We start from the raw sequence: 23,024 nt of genomic DNA, 5'->3' as shown, positions 1-23,024 counted from the left end.
GGTCACTGAGTGCCGGCCTGTCCGGTACCAGGGGCGGATCGGCCAGTGGCTTGTCGCTGGCGCGGGAGAAGCCCCGGACACTGATAGTCTCTGGGTCCCCGAGGCGGGACAGCGGATGCTGGATATGCTGCAGCCGGGGAGAAGCGTGGCTGAGAGGTCGGGACTCTCCACCTAAAGTTGCCATCCTCAGTAAGGAAGAAAAAGAAATCAAATCGAGGATCAAAACTATTAACTTTAACTCCCAGGGAAATGTAACCAGACTGCATCAACTTTTCCAGAGTTAGCGACTCTAAAGATTTGTGCCTCTGGATCAACAAGCAGGCGTTGCTATAGGCGACAGAGCAAGCCCAAATCCCTTTCATTAAATTGCTTCTGCATTCAGAAAGCAGGAGGGAGTAAGGCTCAGGCAGTGTCACACACAGGGAAACTGGGATAATGAACTATAAACAATGCCATTTTTACAGCAGCACCACCAAGCTGTGTCTTATTACTGCAGCGCAGGCGAGCTCAAGTGGTCTTGAGTTTTAAGCTTTGAGAAACAATATTTGAGCAACTAGCTGGTTGAATAAACCCAGATGCAGCGGGGACAACTGCTGAAGTGAATACTAACTGCAATAGAAACAGAGGCGTATTAATAACGTTGAAACTGTCTCCAAAACCTGCAGATGAAAACATGCATGAATCAACTAAAACAAACAAAAATACCTGGAAAAAACTCAGCCGGTCTGGCAGCATCTGTGGAAAGGAACACAGTTAACGTTTCGAGTCCGCATGACTCTGCAACAGATCTGTGCTCCTCTCGGCAGATGCTGCCAGACCTGCTGAGTTTTTCCAGGTATTTTTGTTTTTGTTTTGGATTTCCAGCATCCGCAGTTTTTTGCTTTTATCTTCATGAATCAACTAAGCTGGCTATTTCACAGATAGAAACAGAGAAATCGGAAGGGAACTTGGGGCAATTCAAACTGTTCTTAAACAAAAACAAAAAATGCTGGAAAAACTCAGCAGTTCTGACAGCATCTGTGGAGAGAAAGACGGAGTTAACTGGAAGAACTGGAGAGACTACATGTGCTGCCAACAGAACAGGGGGTGGGGCAGGCATTTGGCTTGTGATGGGTCCTGGATCTGAGTGCCCACAATTAGTGGGAGAGCAGGAGTGATTGTATCATTTTGAATCTGCAGATGTCATTCCACCATTCATTCAGTACAGACCTCAAGCCTTAAATGTTTGATTGGTCCAGAGGCCTCTATGTCAGGAAGGATAAGACTGATGTTCCTGGTGCCACTCAATCTAGTGCTGTGTTGTATGAAGCTCATTAGAATGTTGTATGGTATGAGGAAAGATAAATATGAAGAAAGATGTGTACAACTGCATCAGTTGTGATAGAACATTACATATTATGGAGCTATATCATAGTGTTTTTTTAAAATTATGGAAGGATGAAACAGTTTAGATAGAAGTAGCCTGCTTCCAGTAGTTATGGGGTCATAGATACAAAATTAAATGTAAAAGGTTTGGGATAAAGGGCAAGAGAAACGTCTTCACACAGCAAGTGTCAGATATTGAAGTAGTCCATGTCCAAATGCAGCAAGACCTGGATAATATCCAGACTTGGGCTGACAAGTGGCAAGTAACATTCACGCCACACAATTAAGTGCCAGGCAATGATCATCTCAAGCAAGAGAGAAACTAACCATTGCTCCTTGGCATTCAATGGCATTACCATCACTCCACTATTAACATCCTGGTGGTTACCATTGACCAGAAACTGAACTGGACTAACCATATAAATATTGTGGTTACAAGAGCATGTCAGAGGCTGGAAATTGTGGAGTGAGTAACTCACCTCCTGACTCCCCAAAGACTGTCCATCATCTATAAGGCACAAGTCAGGAGTGTGATGGAATACTCCCCACTTGCCTGAATGATTGCAGCTCCCACAACACTCAAGGAACTTGATACCATCCAGGACAAAGCAACCCGCTTGATTGACATCCCATTCACAAACATTCACTCCCTCCATCACTGATGCACAATGGCAGCAGTGTATACCATTTACAAGATGCACTGCAGGAACTCACCAAGACTCCTTAGACAGTATCTTCTGAACCCACAACTGCTACCGTCTAGAAGGACAAGGACAGCAGACACATGGGAACACCACCACCTGGAAGTTCCCCTCCAAGCCACTCACCATCCTGACTTGGAAATATGTCGCCGCTCCTTCACTTTCACTGGGTCAAAATCCTGCAGATCCCTCCCTAACAGCATTGTGGGTGTATCTACACCACATGGACTGCAGTGGTCCAAGAAGGCAGATCACCACCACCTTCCCAAGGGCAATTAATGATGGGCAATAAATGCTGGCCTAGCCAGCAGCATCCACATCCCATAAATGAATGAAAAAAATGTTCTGAGGTTCTGGAATTCACTTTGAGGTTTAAGTGGATGATGCAGAATGTATATCAATATTCAAGGTTGGATTTTCTAGGGAGTTGCAGGGAAAGAGGTTAAAGAGATATAAGAACAGGTTAGGTAAATGTGATTAGTTATTTGATGTGTGGAGGGTAAACATTGGCTGGTTGAACTTAATGATCTGCTTCCATTTGGAAACCTATATATCTCATATAGCAACCTATATATCTCATATATATCATACCTCCCCAATGGTAATCTATATATCTTATATATCCCATATGGCAACCTATCTATCTCTATAACATCTTCTCACAGATTAGCACTGAGGATGACCAATGCCATTTGGCTCACATCCTCTGAGATGATTTTCAGTGCATGTGGTGCTCATCCTGCATTCTTTTTAGAGCAAGACTTCAGAAATCAGAGTTTAAGAATCATAAATCAAGGGCTGACCTGCAGATTTGCTCAAAGGAATGTCTTTAAAAACTAGGATTGAACTAGATCCTTCTGAAGTAAGTTATTGCGTGGAAATAAGCCACTTCACAGAATCACAAAATTGTCATTTGTCCCATTGTGTCTGCAGCAGCTCTCTGAGCATTTTAATTTAGTGCCAATCTCCTGCCTTTTCCCTGTAACCCTGCACATTGTTTCAATTTAAATAATTATCCAACGTCCTCTTGAATGCCTCACTTGAACCTGCCTCCACCACACTTCCAGGCAGTGCATTCCAAACCCTAACTACTCGCTGTGTGAAAAAGTTTTTTCTCACCTTCCATTTGCTTCTTTTGTAAAACACTTTAAAATTGTGCCGTCTGGTTCTTGATCTTTTACAAGCGGGAACAGTTTCTTGTTATCTACTCTGTCCAGACTCCTCATGACTTTGAAAACTTCTATCGAGTCTCCTCTTAGCCTTCCCCTCTCCAAGGAAAACAGTCCCAACTTCTCCAACGTTTCCTCATAACTGAAATGTACCATCCTTGGAACCATTCTCCTAAACCTCTTCTGCACTCTCTGCAATGCATTCACATCCTTTCTATAGTGTGGTGCCCAGAACTGTACACAATACTCCTGCTGAGGTCTAACCAGTGTCTTATAGAAGTTCATCATAACCTCCCTGCTCTTGTAATCTCTTCCCCTATTAATGAAGCCTAGAATACTGTATGCTTTAGAAACAGCTCCTTCTATCTGTCCTGCCACCTTTAATAATTTATGTTATCCTGCCACCTTTAATGGCTTATAAAATAGGACATAAAATTAGAAGGAAGGGCCAACTTGCACTGCAGAAATCAGAAGTACGATTACTAATTCAATTTGTCACATTCAGATATGATTGTAACAAATACAATGGAGGTTAAATGTCATGAGAGCACAGTATCTGTAGTTGTGTTTGTTGTTTGGATGTTGGCTCCATGACTCCAGATTTACCTTGAATTCATCAGCAAACATGCCTGATACTTGGACACTAATTGTACTTAATCTTTGTATCACTTTACACCAAAGCAATATTATTCTTTGTATTTGGCAGCAGAGCTTGCAGTCACCTGTTCAATATGATTAGAACTTTAAGTCATGAAGAAACAGCTTTCATAATTTGAATTATGCACCATGACCAGCCTCCCTCCTGCTGTATACCACATTTCTTTTTCTGTATTTTTCTTTCACTACCAGTCTGTTTCTTGCCTGGTTTCCTGTATATATTAAAGTGTGAACACAGCCAGGCAAAGCTAGGAAACAATAAAGCTGTTTCATTAATTTTTTTGATGTATTTTCAATAGTTTGGACATATGAAAATTATTGATCCAGAGTTGACATTGACAACTCACTGACCCCTGGATTTTTAGTTTGCTTTCATTTCTTTTCTAGGTCTCTCACCTTCACCAAACGGCTTTATTACTTTCACAGAATCACAGTGCAGAAGAGGCCCTTCATCCCATCAAGTCTGCACCGACATGTGAGAAACACCTGACCTACCTACCTAATCACATTTACCAGCACTTGCTCCACAGCCTTGAATGTTTTGACGTGCCAAGCGCTCATCCAGGTACTTTTTAAATGATGTGAGGCAACCCACCTCCACCACCCTCCCAGGCAGCACATTCCAGACCGTCACCACCCTCTGGGTAAAAAAGTTTTTCCTCACATCCCCGCTAAACCTCCTGTCCCTCACCTTGAACTTATGCCCCCTCGTGACTGACCCTTCAACTAAGGAGAACAGCTGCTCCCTATCCACCCTATCCATACCCCTCATAATCTTGTACACCTCGATCAGGTCGCCCCTAGGTCTTCTCTGATCCAACAAAAACAACCCAAGTCTATCCAACCTCTCTTCATAACTTAAATGTTTCATCCCAGGCAACATCCTGGTGAAACTCCTCTGCACCCCTTCCAGTGCAATCAAATCCTTTGTTTCTTTTCATTCCATTTGATGTTTATTTTCCTTCCAGAGGCCTGTGTTAAAACTGATATCAGATGAACCTCATACAAATGTGTTAACTTGTTTGTCAAAAAAACTACACCGATTTCAACTCATTGAGCCTTGGCTTCAGACATGGGGTAGGAAGATGTCAAACTGCAATTACTGGGGGTAAAAAAAACTCCAATTACTGTAAAGTAAAAAAAAAACATTTGTAGTGGAAGTGGCTGAGTTACTAGGTTGTTGGCCAAAGGTAAACATAAAGACAATTATATGCTGCACAGGTTTTCAGAAAGATTTTGGTGAGATACCTCATGTTAAGTTATGTACCATACAAGGTAGAATCTTGTGGAATTGGTGGCAGATATGTGGACATCACTGCAGGAGTTCCTCGGGGTATTTTTTTATTCATTCATGTGATGTAGGCTTCGCTGGCTAGCCAGCATTTATTGCCCATCCCTAGTTGCCTTTGAGAAGATGGTGGTGAGCTGCCTTCTTGAACTGCTGCAGTCCATGTGGTGTAGGTACACCCACAGTGCTGTTGGGGATGGAGTTCCAGGATTTAGACCCAGCGACAGTGAAGGAATGGCAATATATTTCCAAGTCAGCATGGTGAGTGACTTAGAGGGGAAGTTCCAAGTGCTTGTGTTCCCATCTATCTGTTGCCCTTGTCCTTCTAGGTGGTAGTGGTCATGGATTTGGAAGGTGGTGTCTAAGGAGCCTTGGTGAATTCCTGCAGTGCATCTTGTAGATGGTACACACTGCTGCTACGTGGCATCAGTGGTGGAGGGAGTGAGCATTTGTGGATGTGGTGCCAATCAAGCGCATTGCACAAGATTCATGGTTGCACTGCCATGTATCTACAGCCTAGTCCCTTCATTATTTTAATTATCTATATCAGATCTCCCTGAAGTGGGTATGGTGTGATAGAGTTTAAGTCTAGTAACCCATAATAATTCTAATAATTCATATGCTGTGATTTCAAATCTTGGGAATCTGAGAATTTGAATAACCATAAAAAAGTATGTTTTCAATAGGTCATATAGAAATTCTTGCCAAAATTATAAGGAATCAGCTATTACCATTGCATCGATGTCCTTTCAATGAATCTAGTGCAAAATCCTCTATAAGAAAAGTGGAAAAATCCCCTCCAGGACATTTGCTAATCTGAAGAACTGTGCACAGAGTTGATTTATAACCAGCAAAATGCACGATTGGAGCCCTCTTTATGCAAATCCATGATCAGGATTTTACGGCCCCGCCATGGCGTGTCCATACCCCTCATAATCTTGTACACCTCAATCAGGTCGCCCCTAGGTCTTCGCTGCTCCAACAAAAACAACCCAAGTCTATCCAACCCCTCTTCATAACTTAAATGTTTCATCCCAGGCAACAACCTGGTGAAACTCCTCTGCCCCCGGTGGATGCGGGGAGCCATTTAAGTCTCCGTTCAGTTTGACGGGACCATAATTTCCCACCGGGTGGGAGGGGCTGTAAAATCCTGGCCTGTCATTCTAACTCTCATCTTCATCCTTTAATTTCCTTCCTGAGTACTCTGTTAGAGCCAACATGACTTTATAAAAGATAGGTCATGTTTAACAAACCTAATTGATTTTTTTGAGGTCAAAAGTTGCATTAGATAGGGTAGATGTCTCTGGATGCAGTGTATATGAACTTCCAGAAGGCCTTTGATAAGGTTCCACATAAGATACTGTTCTCTATAATCAAAACTCACAGAAAGAAAATCATTGACCTGGTTAGGAGTTTGATTAGATAGCAGAAGACAGAGTTTCAGAATAATGGGTAAGTACTTGAATAGGAAGGAGGTGACTACTGATATCCCACAAGGACCTATGCTGGAATCTCAACTATTCACTGTACTTATTCATGACTTAGAGAACATAATGGAAAACAATATATCCAAGATTGCTGCTGACACAAAGATTAGTGATATATTAAATAGAATGAACCAGAGTGTATAATTAAAAGAAATATTGATAGATTATGTGAATGGGCAAAATTGTGGCAAGTGCATGTAAGTGTGAGGTCATTCATCATAAAAGGGCAGATTTAAGTATTATTTAAGCGATGAAAAGGTAGGAACGGTGAAAGGCCATAGAGATTTATTGATCCATTTACATAGACCGTTAAATTTCACAAATGTCCTTTAGGGAAGGAAATCTGCCATCCTTACCTGGTCTGGCCTACATGTGACTCCAGACTCACAGCAATGTGGTTGACTCTTAAATGCCCTCTAAACAAGGGCAATTAGGGATCAGCAATAAATGCTGGCCTAGCCAGCGAAGCCCCACATCCCATGAACAAATGAATAAAGAGGTAGTAACCAGATATTAAAAAGTAATCAAAATGTATTATGGAATGTTAGCCTTTTTAACTAGAAGGCTAGAATATAATAGGAAGGAAGATTTTCTACAGCAGTACAAAGCCTTGCTTAGACCACATCTGGAGTATTCTGTATAGTTCTGAACATCACACTTTGGAAAGGATGTATTAGCCACTTTGGAGGGAGCATGATGCAAATTCATCAGAGTGTTACCAGGAAGCCAATGGTTAGATTAAGAGGAAAGATTACATATATTATATATGCAGGGAGAGGATGTTTCTCCATGTTAGGGAGTCTGGACCCAGGGGACATGGTTCAAAAATTAGGGGTCCCCATTTAAGACTAAGATGAGGAGAATTTTCTCTCAGAGGGTAGTTAGGCTGCGGAATTCTCTTCCCCAGAGAGCAGGGGAGGCTGGATCAGTGAATATATTCAATGCTGAGTTAGATGGACTTTTGATCAACAAGGGAGTCAAGAGTTATGGGGAGGCGGACAGGAAAGTGGAGTTGAGACCACAATCAGATCAGCCATGATCTTACCGAAAAGTAGAGCAGGCTTGAGAGGCCAAATGGCCTACTCCTGTTCTTAATTCTTGTGCTCTTGTGTTCAGGGCAATGTATTCTTACTGGAATTCCCATCTTAGAGTGTTCTTGGATTGAGGTCGGTGCCAAAAGGCATCAGAGCACAAGAATCACCATAAATTACATCTATATATTGTCTAATCTGACTTCTAAGTAAGTCTTGTCTCCTCACCTAAATTGGCATAATAGTAATCCATTTAACTGGAGAGCAAAGGCTTTTTTCTCCATTTTATCATGGTTCTGTTTCCTATGCAAGCACCATGATTTAAGGAATGTAATACCTTAACTCCCTAAGTCACAATATATTGACTAGATTTTGTCCTGCTCATGAACTATTTCAAGAATACTCTGTTCCTGCAAAGGATTTGCTATCAAGATTTCTAGAACAAACTCTCCTTTGATAAAAGGATGAACAGATCAAGCATATAAAGTCTACCGGTTCCCCCAGTCCTTCATTGTAACTAGCATTTTGGGCTCAAATTCTTAGTTATCCATTGAATTCCTATTTCATCCTTACTCTCTTTCTGTTGCAATTATTTCTTATTAGAAATACCTTCACATTCTTAATCTTCCAAATATATCTGCTCATGAATCAGAAGTAACTAGCTGTCCAGAATTGATTTTAATTTATACTCTTCATTAATATTATTGTCATTGTTACTTTTGTTAATATCTACATAACAGTAAGAATTGCATTTCAAAGTAATTAATCGTAGGTGGCGCACTGAGATATTTCTAAGAGATGTAATGAAGAACATTCTGTATTTCTTTCATTCTTTATTTCTGCCTGCCCCTCCTTCTTCCTTGCATAAGCATGATTATTCTCTGGTTCACTCCCCATGGCAATGCCTTGACCAATCAGAGTTGAACTGTCTGGTTTGAATTTGAACAAAAGTTTGGCAGCTAACTGTTCCCTGCTGCATTCCTCATGGCAACGCCTCTACCAATCAGAATCCACTTGCCAATCAATCAGCACTCTCTTCTCATGCAGCATAAATTGTTGTTCCCTTTACTGTTGTTAATCCTTTGATCTGTCCTGATGAGTACAAAAGGAAAAGTTTCAACAGCATGTCTCTTTTTCAGCAATACTCAAGATCTGTAATGCTAAATGACTACATGGTTATTAAAAAAAAGAAAATGGATTATTTAGTATATATTATAATTAACAGTGTGATGGTTCAGGTAATGAACAAGTGCTTAAACTTCAGGCTCATGGCTGATATTTGAACTCCTGTTGAACTATATTTTACGCAGAGGTGGCAGTTATCTTTTATTTAGTTACAGAAAATACTGAAGATGTTTGCATTTCAATACTTAGTAATAAAATTTGGAAAGGAACTCTAACATTGTCTTTGCAAGTACACAGACCAAAAACAAAGTAACTGCACCCTTTCATTTTGAACTGCTCACAGTAGATCTGTATGGAAACAGTGATACTGATTTATTGCTTCTGCAGTCTCATGCCAATATTCCTTTGCTTGATTAGTTGAGCTTATCCTAACCTTTAATACGTTGTGCTCCTGCAGGAGCAGTTTCACCACGCACTATTGCCTCATTACTATAGCTGCTGCATGATGTCTGAAACCATGGTTTTTAACTGATACAAAACAACCTTTTAACATTGTAATTCTGCAAACAATACAAACAAATCATTTTTATTGATGTGTTCTGACATTTATGTAAACATTGAGCCCCATAAACTGCTTCATTTGTTAAATTATAGCACATAAAGGGTAAATTAGAATATAAAGTATCTTGATAAAATAGGTACGAGATGCACATATTTGCTTAATAAACTGCATTTCAAAAACCCTATATCACTTCTACCATATGTCTTTCCAGTTTCCTGGAGATGTGTAAACTTTGGATTGGGCTGAATAATGAGCAAACAGTGGTGTACTGTATCTAAGTACCTACACTGAAATGCAATGCCATCAGGAAACTACAATTGAAAGTGAAGGTAATGGTGTGTGCTTCAGTGTTAAGTAGCTGTATTTATTTAAAGCAATTGATTGTCCAACTATTGGCAGAAATCTCTTGCTGTTTTGTAGTACTTTGCAAATGGTCCATTTGAGTTTTCCCTATTGTGTGACTGAATCATGTTGGCATGTGATCAATAATTTCCAGTCTGATGTACATACACTCGATGTGGGAATTTATGCAATAGACTGAAGCTCAGGTTAGGCTAGAAATGGACTAATTCTGAATTTGGAGTTTTCATGTGAGAAAAGAATGTTGGATTCAGTGGCTTCTGAATTTGCTTCTGAATCCAACCTTGCAGCTCTTTGTTTGGAAATTACCCATTTAGTCTATAGTTGATTGTTAGAGCTGACATGTGGGAGACAATATCAACATAAGTATGACCCATTCCTTTTCCCCCAATTTCTAGCTCTCTCCACCCCTCCCATTCCATGAAGTGCTTCTTTCTTCCCCTTACGTTGATCGCGACGATAAGGTTGTCTTAAAAATGTGAATGTAACAATAGGGAACATTTGAACAAACCGCTGGGCAAGAAAAATATCTTTGGTATGTTTTGATAGGCATTGAGATTTGAAAATGATGAACACATGCCCATTTGTTGGCCATTGAAACCTGGTCTTTGAACTGGTTCTGACCTCAAGGACCTGTAGGGACTTATTCCCAATTTGGATACAAAGCACATTTGGGGTATTTAGTAACCCAATGGAACACCGGATTTGACAAAATGAGTGTGCAGACTGAATATATTTTTCTCATATCAGATATTTGTGTAGACTCGGAGTGATATTCATACCCACATAGAGAAGAGGCAGCCCTGGTTGCTATGGAATCGGCTGTATGTTGATGTAAGGCTATTAGAACCTATCAGCAAGATCTTTTCAGCAATTTCCAGGCCACTTACATTGGGCTGAATAATACAATCCCACATTGATGGTGGGTTCCACACCCAGAAGTCAGAGTGGCGTTCCAACTTCTGGGCCTGCTGTCAGCACATGCCCAAGAATACGCATATTGCCACCAATTAGCTGAAAGGGTGGGTTATAGACATTCATCCTACCCAATGTGTGCTGGAGGATGGGATGTCTGGTCTGAGGCTGGATGCCTTGACCCAGGACCAAGTCATGGCCAGCCCTTTAAAGGGCCCCCAGCACAGGACAGTGTCAGGTGACCCATCATATGATATTACCAGGAGGTTTTGTACAGTGAGGAATTTCATCTTTTTGATAGCTGTGGAATGTGTGACTAGTGGTGGAAGATGGAGGAGGATATCAAACTTTGAGGGAGGGCAGGAGGAAATGTGTGAACTGGTGAGTAAATGGAGAAGGATTGCATGTAAGGGCTTCAGACCTCGCACATTGTAAGTGCAAGATGGAGGGACATATTTCAAGAAGCCTGTTACATAGATGTGATACGAGGTTGTACAGAAACCGTTGCCATATTAAGGCATCTCTGGTGTCTTAGCTATCCACCCAGTCATGGCCAGGGGCATTCCCAGCAGCATCGCCATGTTCCCTGGCCTCATCCTCACCATTGTCTTCAGATGACTGGTCCCCTTCTGGCATTTCCTCATCCTCCAGGATATCTCCTCTTTGTGTAGCACTACTGTGGAGAACACAGCAGACCACGACCATTAGGGAGACCTGTGAGGGGAGTAGTCTAACGCTCCTCCTGATCAGTCCAGGCACTGGAAATGCATTTTCAGAAGGCCAATTGCCTGCTCCACTATGGCCTGGTGTTGGCGTGATTCTCACTAAATCTCCCCTCTCCCTCTGATCTTGGGACCCTCATAGATGTCATAAGCCATCTCTTCAGGGGATAGCCCTTATTGCCTAAAAGCCAAGCCTCCAATGCATTCAGGCCGGCGAAAAGGTCAGGAATGTGAAAATTCCTGAGAATATATACCTGGCACACACCTGCATGACCCACCATTTGTGGTCACAGGCCAGCTGCATGTTGATTGAGTGGAATTCCTTCCTGTTAATGAATGTGCAGGGCGCTCCCGCAGGAGCCTTGATGGCTACATGTGTGCAAGTGATGGCTCGCTGCACCCTGGGGAATCCAGCAATGGCAGCAAATCCTCAGGCCCCCTCATTCTGGCTTTGGACATCACGGGTAAAAAATAAGTAATTGCCAGCCTTCTAGAACAATGCATCCATAAACACCTTAGTGCAATGGTGAGCAGTCGGCTGGGTTATCCCTGTCAAGTCACCGGATGCTGCCTGAAAATAGTCAGTCACAAAAAGGTTCAGTCCCACTGTGACCTTCAGGGTGACGGGCATTGAGTGCCCCCCAAGGCAGTTTAATGAAATCTCTCCAGCCACCAACTCACAAAAGGATGTGACAGTTCCCCTTGAGAGCCTTAATCATCTTTAGCACTGAGTCTCATTCATTTGCAGGTAGCTGAATTGCTGCCTGTATACTCTCGGAGCAGCATAATTTCTTCTGCACCTCCAATGAAGCTACCTAGGCTCCCCCTACCCACTGGTGCTGGTGCTACTCTGTCCCCATCCTGAGGACCCACAGCCTCCTGGGCCTCCTTCTGATCCCTTAGCCCTCTCATCCTTCTCCTCCCCCATCTCCTCCTAATCCTCCTCTCCTCGTCACTGGACGTTATATCTCCTACTGAGAGCACAAAGCCCATCTGTGTCCAAGTGTTGACACCACTCACCTTTAAGTTACAGACAGAATATTAAATAAGGTTTCAGTAGACCCCTCTCAATGAGGGGAGACAATATCCAATGCATTTTCATTTCTCCTGAAGAGACAATATCCAAACTTCTACTGTGCCCCGTGAAATGAGCATTCCATGCAGCTGAAGGTTTCTGAACTGCAAGACTAAGACTTTGCTCTCAGCTGCATTTTAAAAATCAGCCCAACCAAGCTAGCCCTTAAAAAAACAGGTTTCCCATCTGATGGCAATCTGACCTTGAAGGTGTATTATTGACTTCCGCCTGTATTAGTTCAGTCAGATTGGTTGATAATTGTCTCAATAGGCATTTAAATTGATACTTGAATAACGTGGGTGGATCCCAACTTTTTGACCTGCCCGTGCATGGTATTATCTAAAACCAGCATGATGACATTAGGTAAGGTGCCGAATGTCATCAAGTCACACAATATGTTCCGCAAAGTAGGAAATGTTCCCGAACATGGAACATAAAATTCCACCTAATGATTTTGTTGGTGGTGGGGGCGATTGTATTTTCTCTACAGCTTCTTAAATTTTTAGGAGTATTTGTGGCAATTGTTCCGCTGCTGCCTTCTTTCTCTACAATTTCCCAAAGGAATCTTCCTGTATGTATGTATTGTGGAGGAAGAAATACCCACCAATAACTTGGACACAAATACACACACCTTGCTTTGGACAACAAATTAGTATATGAAAAATGACAATTCCCAGAGGAGCCTGTGACAGAAACATACTGGTACAGATATGATATATAAAGGTCTGACTAAACCTAATGCTGTGTGATTCTTCAAAAATATCCCAATCACGATGTAATATTTTAATTGCGCTTTCTGAATCAACAGCCACATAACCTAGTTGGCCACACTGTCAAGATACTACCAACCACATTTCTAGGTATTGCCACGCATGTTTACAGGTTCTGACCACCACATCTACTGTTCTGATACATCTTGTCCACAGATGCTGATATACCACATCTGTGAGTATTTGAAAACATGCTCATAGGCACAGACATACCCATCTGGCAACAACCAAAGAGAATTTCCTATTTGGTTGTAGACCAGCAGCAAACCAAATGCAGAGTTGCCTCATCTGTTCCAAGGAAATCACCGTAAGGGTAGGATGGCTTGTGACAGTGACAGTCTGCTGTGGCCTCAAAACTGACTCCACCTCCTTCCAAAAATGCTGCAGTGTTGACCTAGAGAAAGGCTGCCAAGGAGTGATAGCCAGTCCCTCTCTTTGTAACAACCTCAGGCTGTACCACCTCCACTTCAGCAACAATCAAACAGGAATTCAGATGCTGAGCCACTTTGTCACTTACCTGCAGGCTCTATTTCATGCTTCCTCGTTGGGCTTCCTTTCACTTCATGTTTGCTTGTCTCTTCTATCCCCTCTGCTCCTTCAACATTTGCAAAGGCTGTGAACAGATTGAAATACCTTTTGGGCTGACCCAAAGGCTCTAAGAATTCCATTCCACACCTGCCGCACCAACCCCTGCCACATTCTGCTACTGTACATTCTTTTAAGTTCCTGCATCCCATTAAACTTCAACTCAATTACAATTTACCAATCTTGCCCTTAAGCTACCTCCTTGTAGACATCCAAAGCTGCACCTGGAACTAAGACTTAATTCAGTTCTTAACCATTCCGCATTGAATTTTACCATTACCTGAAAATCTACCTCGATTAGTTTAGGAGTGGAGGGGAGAAAATTGGAGGGAACATTATGCATAAAATATGACCTGTACAATAACATACAACATATACAGTAACATATAACTGATAAATAACATGTCTAGTCTGAAAATAAAACAGAATTACCTGGAAAAACTCAGCAGGTCTGGCAGCATCGGTGGAGAAGAAAAGAGTTGACGTTTCGAGTCCTCATGACCCTTCAACAGAACTGAGTGAATATTAGGAGAGGGGTGAAATATAAGCTGATTTAAGGTAGGGGTGGGGGGAGAGAAGTGGGGGATGGTGTGGTTGTAGGGACAAGCAAGTAGTGATAGGAGCAGATAATCAAATGATGTCACAGACAAAGGAACAAAGAGGTGTTGAAGGTGGTGATATTACCTAAAAGAATGTGCTAATTAAGAATGGATGGCAGAGCACTCAAGATACAGCTCTAGTGGGTGTGGGGTGGAAAGACTAGCAGGGCATACAAGATTTAAAAATAATGGAAATAGGTGGGAAAAGAAAAATCTATATAAATTATTGGAAAAAACAAAAGGAAGGGGGAAAAAATGGAAAGGGGTTGGGGATGGAGGAGGGAGTTCAAGATCTAAAGTTGTTGAATTCAATATTCAGTCCAGAAGGCTGTAAAGTGCCTAGTCGGAAGATGAGGTGCTGTTCCTCCAGTTTGCGTTGGGCTTCACTGGAACAATGCAGCAAGCCAAGGACAGACATGTGGGCAAGAGAGCAGGGTGGAGTGTTAAAATGGCAAGCGACAGGGAGATTTGGGTCTTTCTTGCGGACAGACCGCAGGTGTTCTGCAAAGCGGTCACCCAGTTTACGTTTGGTCTCTCCAATGTAGAGGAGACCACATTGGGAGCAACGAATGCAGTAGGCTAAGTTGGGGGAAATGCAAGTGAAATGCTGCTTCACTTGAAAGGAGTGTTTGGGCCCTTGGACGGTGAGGAGAGAGGAAGTGAAGGGGCAGGTGTTGCATCTTTTGCGTGGGCATGGGGAGGTGCCGTAGGTGGGGGTTGGGGAGTAGGGGGTGATGCAGGAGTGGACCAGAGTGTCCCGGAGGGAACAATCCCAATGGAATGCCGCCAGGGGGGTGAAGGGAAGATGTGTTTGGTGGTGGCATCATGCTGGAGTTGGCGGAAATGGTGGCGGATAATCCTTTGAATGCGGAGGCTGGTGGGGTGATAAGTGAGGACAAGGGGGACCCTATCATGTTTCTGGGAGGGAGGAGAAGGCGTGAGGGCGGATGCGCGGGAGATGGGCCGGACACGGTTGAGGGCCCTGTCAATGACCTTGGGTGGAAAACCTCGGTTAAGGAAGAAGGAAGACATGTCAGAGGAACTGGTTTTGAAAGTGGCATCATCAGAACAGATGCGACGAAGGCAAAGGAACTGAGAGAATGGGATGGAGTCCTTACAGGAAGCAGAGTGTGAGGAACTGTAGTCTAGGTAGCTGTGGGAGTCGGTAGGCTTGTAATGGATATTGGTGGACAGTCTATCACCAGAAATTGAGACAGAGAGGTCAAGGAAGGGAAGGGAAGTGTCAGAGTTGGACCATGTGAAAATGATGGAGGAGTGGAGATCGGAAGCAAAATTAATAAATTTTTCCAAGTCCCGATGAGAGCATGAAGCAGCACCGAAGTAATCATCGATGTATCGGAGAAAGAGTTGTGGAAGGGGGCCGGAGTAGGACTGGAACAAGGAATGTTCCACATACCCCATAAAGAGACAGGCATAGCTGGGGCCCATGTGGGTACCCATATCCACACCTTTTATTTGGGGGAAGTGAGAGGAGTTTAAGGAGAAATTGTTCAGTGTGAGAACAAGTTCAGCCAGACGGAGGAAAGTTGTGGTGGATGGGGATTGTTCGGACCTCTGTTCGAGGAAGAAACTAAGGGCCCTCAGACCATCCTGGTGGGAGATGGAGGTGTAGAGGGATTGGACGTCCATGGGGAAGAGGAAGCGGTTGGAGCCAGGGAACTGGAAATTGTTGATGTGACGTAATGTGTCAGAGGAATCAAGGATGTAGATGGGAAGGGACTGGACAAGGGGAGAGAGAAGGGAGTCAAGATAACGAGAAATGAGTTCCATGGGGCAGGAACTGGCTGACATGATCGGTTTACCGGGACAGTTCTGTTTCTGGATTTTGGGTAGGAGGTAGAAGCGGGCAGTCCGAGGTTGGGGGACTATCAGGTTGGAAGTTGTGGGAGGAAGATCTCCAGAGGAGATGAGGTCAGTGACAGTCCTGGAAACAATGGCTTGATGTTCAGTGCTGGGGTCATGGTCCAGGGAGAGGTAGGAGGAAGTGTCTGCGAGTTGACGCTCAGCCTTCACGAGGTAGAGGTCAGTGCGTCTAGTATGAACTCCACTTTTGTCAGTACTAGAAATGGTTGATTTCTGATTCACTTTAACGTATTTTTAAAAAAGGGGAAACCAATATCTACTTTTATGCAAAATCTTTGCCTGCATATCACATTCCAGACATCATGCTTTTTATAAAACAGCAAAGTCATAGCTGAACAATCTTAACCAAAATGTACACAAAAAAAGGAAACAAACAAATTAATTTTAGCGGCTTTCTGACTTTAAGCTAACCTGGACAGGTTGTCAATGACAAGATAACAAAAAGACAAGCCAAGCTGCTACCAAACTACAGCAATTTCCAACAACAGCCTGTCATTGATCTCAGGACCTGTTTGGATTTTTACTCAAGCTGTGACCTTAAACGAGGCAGTAGAAGTTTAAATATTACAGCTGTATGCCATGATAAGGGAAATCAGCCTGTGGGTACAATTATACTCAAATATATTGGTGTCAATTTTGCACTTCTGCAGATTTGGGGCAGAGGTCCATTATGAAGAGACTTCCATCACAAAATATGCCCTGGCTCCCGGACAATCATCCAGCCTCAAGGTTATGAATATATTGCAGACGGTCTCCCCAGCCTCTGCCAGGGAGTCTGGTTAGTGTGTGAGCTGACATATCTGCAACATCGAGATGTCAGCATCTTCTGAACTACTGACGAAATGTTGAAAAAAGTTTCAAACTGTTTTAAATTTCACCACCTCCCCTCTCCCCACCACAATGATCCTCCCAACCCCCACCCCCACCAGCCCCCAGCCTGTGCCATTGAGCACTCTCCAAACAGTTGGTATTAGATTTCTGTTTGTTAAAAAAATGAAAACCCTCCCCGCCACCCCCCCCACCCCACCTTTGCCACCATAGCAACATTGGGTGTCAGATTCTAACAGGCATCCCAGGTATCCAGCTTTGCTATTGCACAAATAATGGGAAATACATTGTCAGATGTTATTCTCTCAGTTTCATTTATTGACAATGCATGTGCCATGTATTGAAACCTATAAGGATTTTAACTATCAAAGCAAAGTTTAGGTTCTCCAAAATAAAAGAAAATAAATCTGTAACAAATTCTCAAGTCTACATTAGATATTCTGGCATTCAGCTTCTTTGAATGCTTTTGAATGTGAATTTCATTCCCTATCCCCTATATTCTGGAGGGCACCATTACTGCCTAAACTAGTTAAACAATAGCATAACTCAGTGAAAGTAACAGTTAAGAGACTGATTATATGCACAAGATACTGTGATCTTGCATGCATTAATTTATTTATTCTCCTACCTTTTTAAGGTGTTAGGAAAAGTAGATAGTTTAAGTAAGTTCTATTTGTATTTGTGAGTGTTAGGAATCAGTTTTACCTTTAAAGTTTAAGTTTAATATGTACTTCTGTTTCTGTGTGAGGGGCAGAGAGAAAGGCTCCAAGCTTCAACTTTAAAGAGGAAAAATCTGCAGAAAGCAGATTTAAAGTGAGAACAGCTTGCAAGAGACAAGAAGGTCCAAAGAGATGGCTGAAGGTCTGTAGCTCTTTGCTGTGGGCATGTGAAGCAGTGATGTACTGTTGGCAGCTGAGTCAGTGAGAGTGTGTGGAAGAAAGCTTGAATGCATGTGGTGACCCGGGGAGAGGAACATCAGAAGAAGAGTTCAAAACCCTGAAGGTGAAGACTTGCAGAGGGCATCTGAGATAAAGCATGAGTTTGGGAGAAGATTCCTTGGAGAGTGGAGATTGGAGACCCTCATGTGAAAGATGGAATTCAGTGAGGCTGGTTGGCTCATGATGTAACAAATGTCTGGGGGGAGTTGAGGAGAGATCCACAGCATCTGTCTGGGGTGGCATCTGCCGCTTGGTTTCAGAGTGTGGTGTATCTGATCACAGGTTGCCAATTGGTTTACATGGACGATGTACTTACTGAGAACATTAAGATAGCTTTTGTAACTTGTGTTATCCTTACAAATCTGTTTATATCTGTAAAGGTATAATTGTGGATAAAGGAATATTGTAATATAGTTCATCTTTTCTTGTTTAATAAATGTTTCATGCTTTTGTTATAAGTTCATTAGCTGACGTCGGTGACTCTGTTCAGTAGCCCCTCTCTACGTATCTGAACAAACAAATAAAAATTAGGATCAATCGAGCTGGGTTCCACCCTGGGATCAGGCTTGTCCAGGGGTAATCTCAGCTGTGATCATAACAAAGGGATGATTGAAAAGCAGTCTAGTGAAACAAAATCAACAAAAGCAGATTATTTTACATGCAACAAATTATTCAATTTTTTTTTAGATATTTGGAATCGCTATAATGCATTCCAAACATGGACAGCCAATTTGCACACATAAAGGCTCCACAAATAGCAAATAGATGAATAACCAACTATTCTGTTTGGTGTTGTTGGGATGAATAATCCATTTACAACAGTAACCAATAGATTTGGTTCCAAAGAAAATCCACTACAAAATCGAAAGCTGTGACAGTAGATAATCCTCTTCCAAATTCCAAAAAAGCAAAAAGCTGAAAATACTGAGAGAACACAACAGCTCGGTCAGCATCTCTGGAGAGAACAAACAGCTTGACAAAAAACATCTGGGTGACAGCCTTTCGTCAGAACAGATGTTTTCAGCAGTTCCAACTTTTTGCTTCATGTTTGAAATATGACCTTGCCTTTCTGGTACATCAGCTTTGTGGCACTGCCTGTGAAGAATTGCATAGAATCTACAACACAGAAACAGGCCGCATGTGCGCGTTCCTTCTCGTAGGTTTTCTGGTGCAATTTCAGTATTAGCCTTTTAGGTGTTCTGCTTGTATTAGGGAGCACTATTTGCTTGAAATCTTAATTACCACTGGTACTGTTTGGCTGCCCCTGCAAGACTTGATTGATGGGGGACACATGTCAGTCAGAGCTTCCCTCCTAATCCGATACTTCACTGTGCCCCTGGTACAACAGGTAAATTTCCTGGGGTGGATTGTTATGTGGCCTCTGTACTCTCAGGTTACCCTCTGCTCATGTTATGTTAATACACAGGCACAGTAGTGGGTGCTATACCCATTCTGTGATGTTTTAAACTCCTGTGTCTTTTTCATTTTTATAGCAGCTGAGTTGAAACTTTGAAACAGAAGAACCAACAAATAAAAGTTAGATGAATGATCAGCTAATTTGTTTTTGGAGGTATTGCTTGAGGGTGAAATGTTCAACAAGATCCCTTCTTCAAATAGCAGCATGGGATCTTTCATGTCCACCTAAACCTCCCTGGTACTCAGAGACAGGAAACATTCTGTTCAACATTTTTTAATATAACGAATTCTGGAGCGATATTTTAAAAAACTTTCAAATATATAGAAAACGCAGCACAAGATTCAGTAAGGAGAAATAAGAAAGATTGCTAAAAAGTTTACTTCAATACAGCAGAAATACTTACAGTTGTGCCTCAAGTTTTGGGTGTAAATTTATGCCCATTCAGAACTGATATAAATGCAGGAAACTTTTGAGTGGGACGGAGCTATGGTATTGAGCTGAGAACAGTAACTTGGGAGTGGCACGAATGATGGAAATTTGCACCAAGGGATTTTGGTGTAGGACCAACCTAAGTCACTTGTATGCAAATTTCTGTGGTAAGTTCCAGTGCAACACTACTCTTACCCTGTTGGCAGGAAAATCCTGGGCCAGTGTCTGAAAGATGTCCCAATAAAGAGATTCTAACCTTTTTATTCCATGCTGGAACCTATTCCAAGCTAATCTCATTTTTCAGTTTTGATTATATATTTACCATATGTGGAAAAGATAAAACGAAGCAACGAATGCAAAAACTAGGGCCAGTCACTGTTCTTGTATTGTTGAATTAATTTACTCTACATTCCAACACTGCCAAGAAGATGGAAAAGAAAGGGATATGCTGCAATTTGGATTTATCTTGATGGTGTCTGATCAGTCAATGTAGATAGTCTTGAAGTGTCAAACTTTACTTCATCATAAATATGCTTTATTGCGCTATTAAGAGAAGTGGAAGATCTTGACTTTTTTCTTTAGTCTTGGGATATGGGTGTCACTGGCAAGGCCAGCATTTGTTGCCCATCTATAATTGCCCTTGAGAAGGTGGTGGTGAGCTTCCTCTTGAAACATTGGAGTCCATGTGGTGTTTGTAAGGGAGTTCCAGGATTTGATCCCGTGACAGTGAAGGATTGGCAATATGGTTACAAGTCAGGATGGTGTATTGCTTGCAGGGGAACTTTCAGATTCCCTTGGGTCTGTTGCCCTCGTCCTTCGAGGTGGTAGAGGTTGCGGATTTGGATGGTGCTGTTAAAGGAGCCTAAGTGAGTTGCTGCAACGTAGCTTGTATATGGTACACGCTGTGCATTGGTGGTAGAGGGGATGAATGTTTAAGGTGGCGGGTGAGATGTCGATCAAGCAGGCTGCTTTGTGATGTCGAGCTCCTTGAGTGTTGTTTGTTATGATCCCCACAGAGACCAATAACTTTTAAAAAGGTATTTGAATTTCCAAAGACTGGAAGGATCACAGGATAAAATTTCAAGCTGTAATAAACAACTAAATGCTCCATTGTCACTATGCAGTAGGCAATTTATACTCTAAACTACAGAAAAGATCCCTCACTTAACCTTTAAAATGACCAAAAATCCCCCTCCAATTTTATACTTTCCTCTGTCCCCTAAATGGACACTTCATTCTGCAGGAACCAGTCCAAAGCTGTTCTCAGCTGCCAATGGCTTGCTTCCTTTTTCCTTTTCCAGAAGAATAACTTCTCATTCCCAAACTGACTTTCATGGTGAAGGTTTCTTCCTCAAGCCAAAGCTAGGTGAATCTTCCAGCTCATTTAAATTCTCATGAACTTTGTCACTTCAATCAGAACACGAGCTCCCACCCATATTCTACGTGGTGGCTGATAGAGACTGGCTGCCTCTATCTTGCTGCTCTCTCTCAGATTCTTGCAGGTTGATCATGTCTGCAAGGTTCAGGGATCTCTTAGGAAAATCTGCCATCCAATCCTGGAATGTCTTCCTATGGACTTCTACCTTCCCAAAGCACATCTTGATGGCAATGTGAATCACATGGGTTTGCATCCAGATAGAAATGCTACCCTTTAGACCCCAAAACCCATTCTATCTTGAAATTAAATAGACTATTTAAAGTGCAACTATTTACAAAACGTGACATTCCTAACACCTCCCTATGAAACTTGGAGACTAACTCTTATCAGAGATACTGTAGTCATTGTTTACAGATGTGAACATATTACACCTTCTTCCCAGTAAATCAATCTGGCCTTCACAGTAACCATTAATAACCAGGCCACCTAGGCTTGTTGTCAGGCGGAATTCAGAACAAGTTACATGACCCCCTTCACTAATCCATTCTACTTCAAACTTATCCCAAAACATAACATAAGAACATAAGAACTAGGAGCAGGAGTAGGCAGTTCAGCCCCTTGAGCCTGCCCTGCCATTCATTGCGATCATGGCTGATCTCATTTTGGCCTCAACTCCAATTTCCCGCCCTCTCCCCATAACCTTTCACCCCGTTACTATTTAAAAATCTGTCTATCTCTTCCTTAAACTTATCCAGCGTCCCGGCATCCACTGTACTCTGAGGTAGTGAATTCCACAGATTCACGACTCTTTGAGAAAAGTAATTCCTCCTCATCTCTGATTTAAATCTACCACACCTTAGCCTAAAACTATGGCCTCTCATCCTAGAATGCCCCACAAGGGGAAACATCCACTCCACATCTACTTTGTCTATCCCCTTTTCCATCTTATATACCTCATTTAGATCTCCTCTCATACTTCTAAATTCTAGTGAGTATAGGCCTAAACTGCTCACCTCTCCTCATAAGACAAGCCCCACATCTCTGGAATCAATCTAGTGAACCTCCTCTGAGCCGCCTCTAATGCAACTACATCCTTCCTCAAGTAAGGGGACAAAAACTGTGCACAATACTCCAGGTGCGGCCTCACCAATGCCTTGTACAGTTGTAATAACACTTCCCTATTTTTATACTCTATTCCTTTAGCAATAAATGCCAAAATTCCATTTGCCTTCCTTATTACCTGCTATACCTGATACTAGCTTTCAGCGATTCATGCAGGAGGATACCTAGACCCCTCCGCACTGAAGCATTCTGAAGCTTCTCTCCATTTAAATAATAAGTCTCCTTTTTATTCTTCTGCCCAAAGTGGATAACCTCACACTTATCCACATTAAACTACATCTGCCTTATAAAAACTTATAAACTCTGTGTACTCTGTGTTTATAACATGTTAGAGCTACATTCATCCAGGCAATTGGAGAGTATTCCATCACCTCCTGACTTGTGCCTGGTAGATAGTGGACAGACTGTGAGGTGACAGAGGTGAATTACCCGCTGCAGAAATCCTAGCCTTTGACCTGCTGTTGTAACCATAGTGTTTATATGGTGGGTCCAGTTTACTGTCTGATCAATGGTAACTCCCAGGATGTTGATAATGGGCGATTCAACAATGGTAATACCATTGAATGGCAAGGGGAGACGTCTAGACTCTTTTTTGTTGAAGTTGGTCAATGCCTGGC

At 42.3% G+C, this 23,024-nt stretch overlaps 1 protein-coding gene across 2 annotated transcripts in view; it reads right to left on the bottom strand.

Annotated features, from left to right (window-relative positions):
* si:ch211-197n1.2 (EF-hand calcium-binding domain-containing protein 6) overlaps positions 1–23,024 on the bottom strand; it is a 139,333-nt gene that overhangs the window by 110,357 nt on the left and 5,952 nt on the right. The gene's annotated exons all lie outside the window — the stretch shown is intronic.

The sequence above is a fragment of the Carcharodon carcharias genome, chromosome 4 (genome assembly GCF_017639515.1).
Source record: "Carcharodon carcharias isolate sCarCar2 chromosome 4, sCarCar2.pri, whole genome shotgun sequence".
Taxonomy (NCBI): domain Eukaryota; kingdom Metazoa; phylum Chordata; class Chondrichthyes; order Lamniformes; family Lamnidae; genus Carcharodon; species Carcharodon carcharias.
Note: the sequence above shows the minus strand (reverse complement) of the source record. Positions and strands in the feature narration are given on the sequence as shown.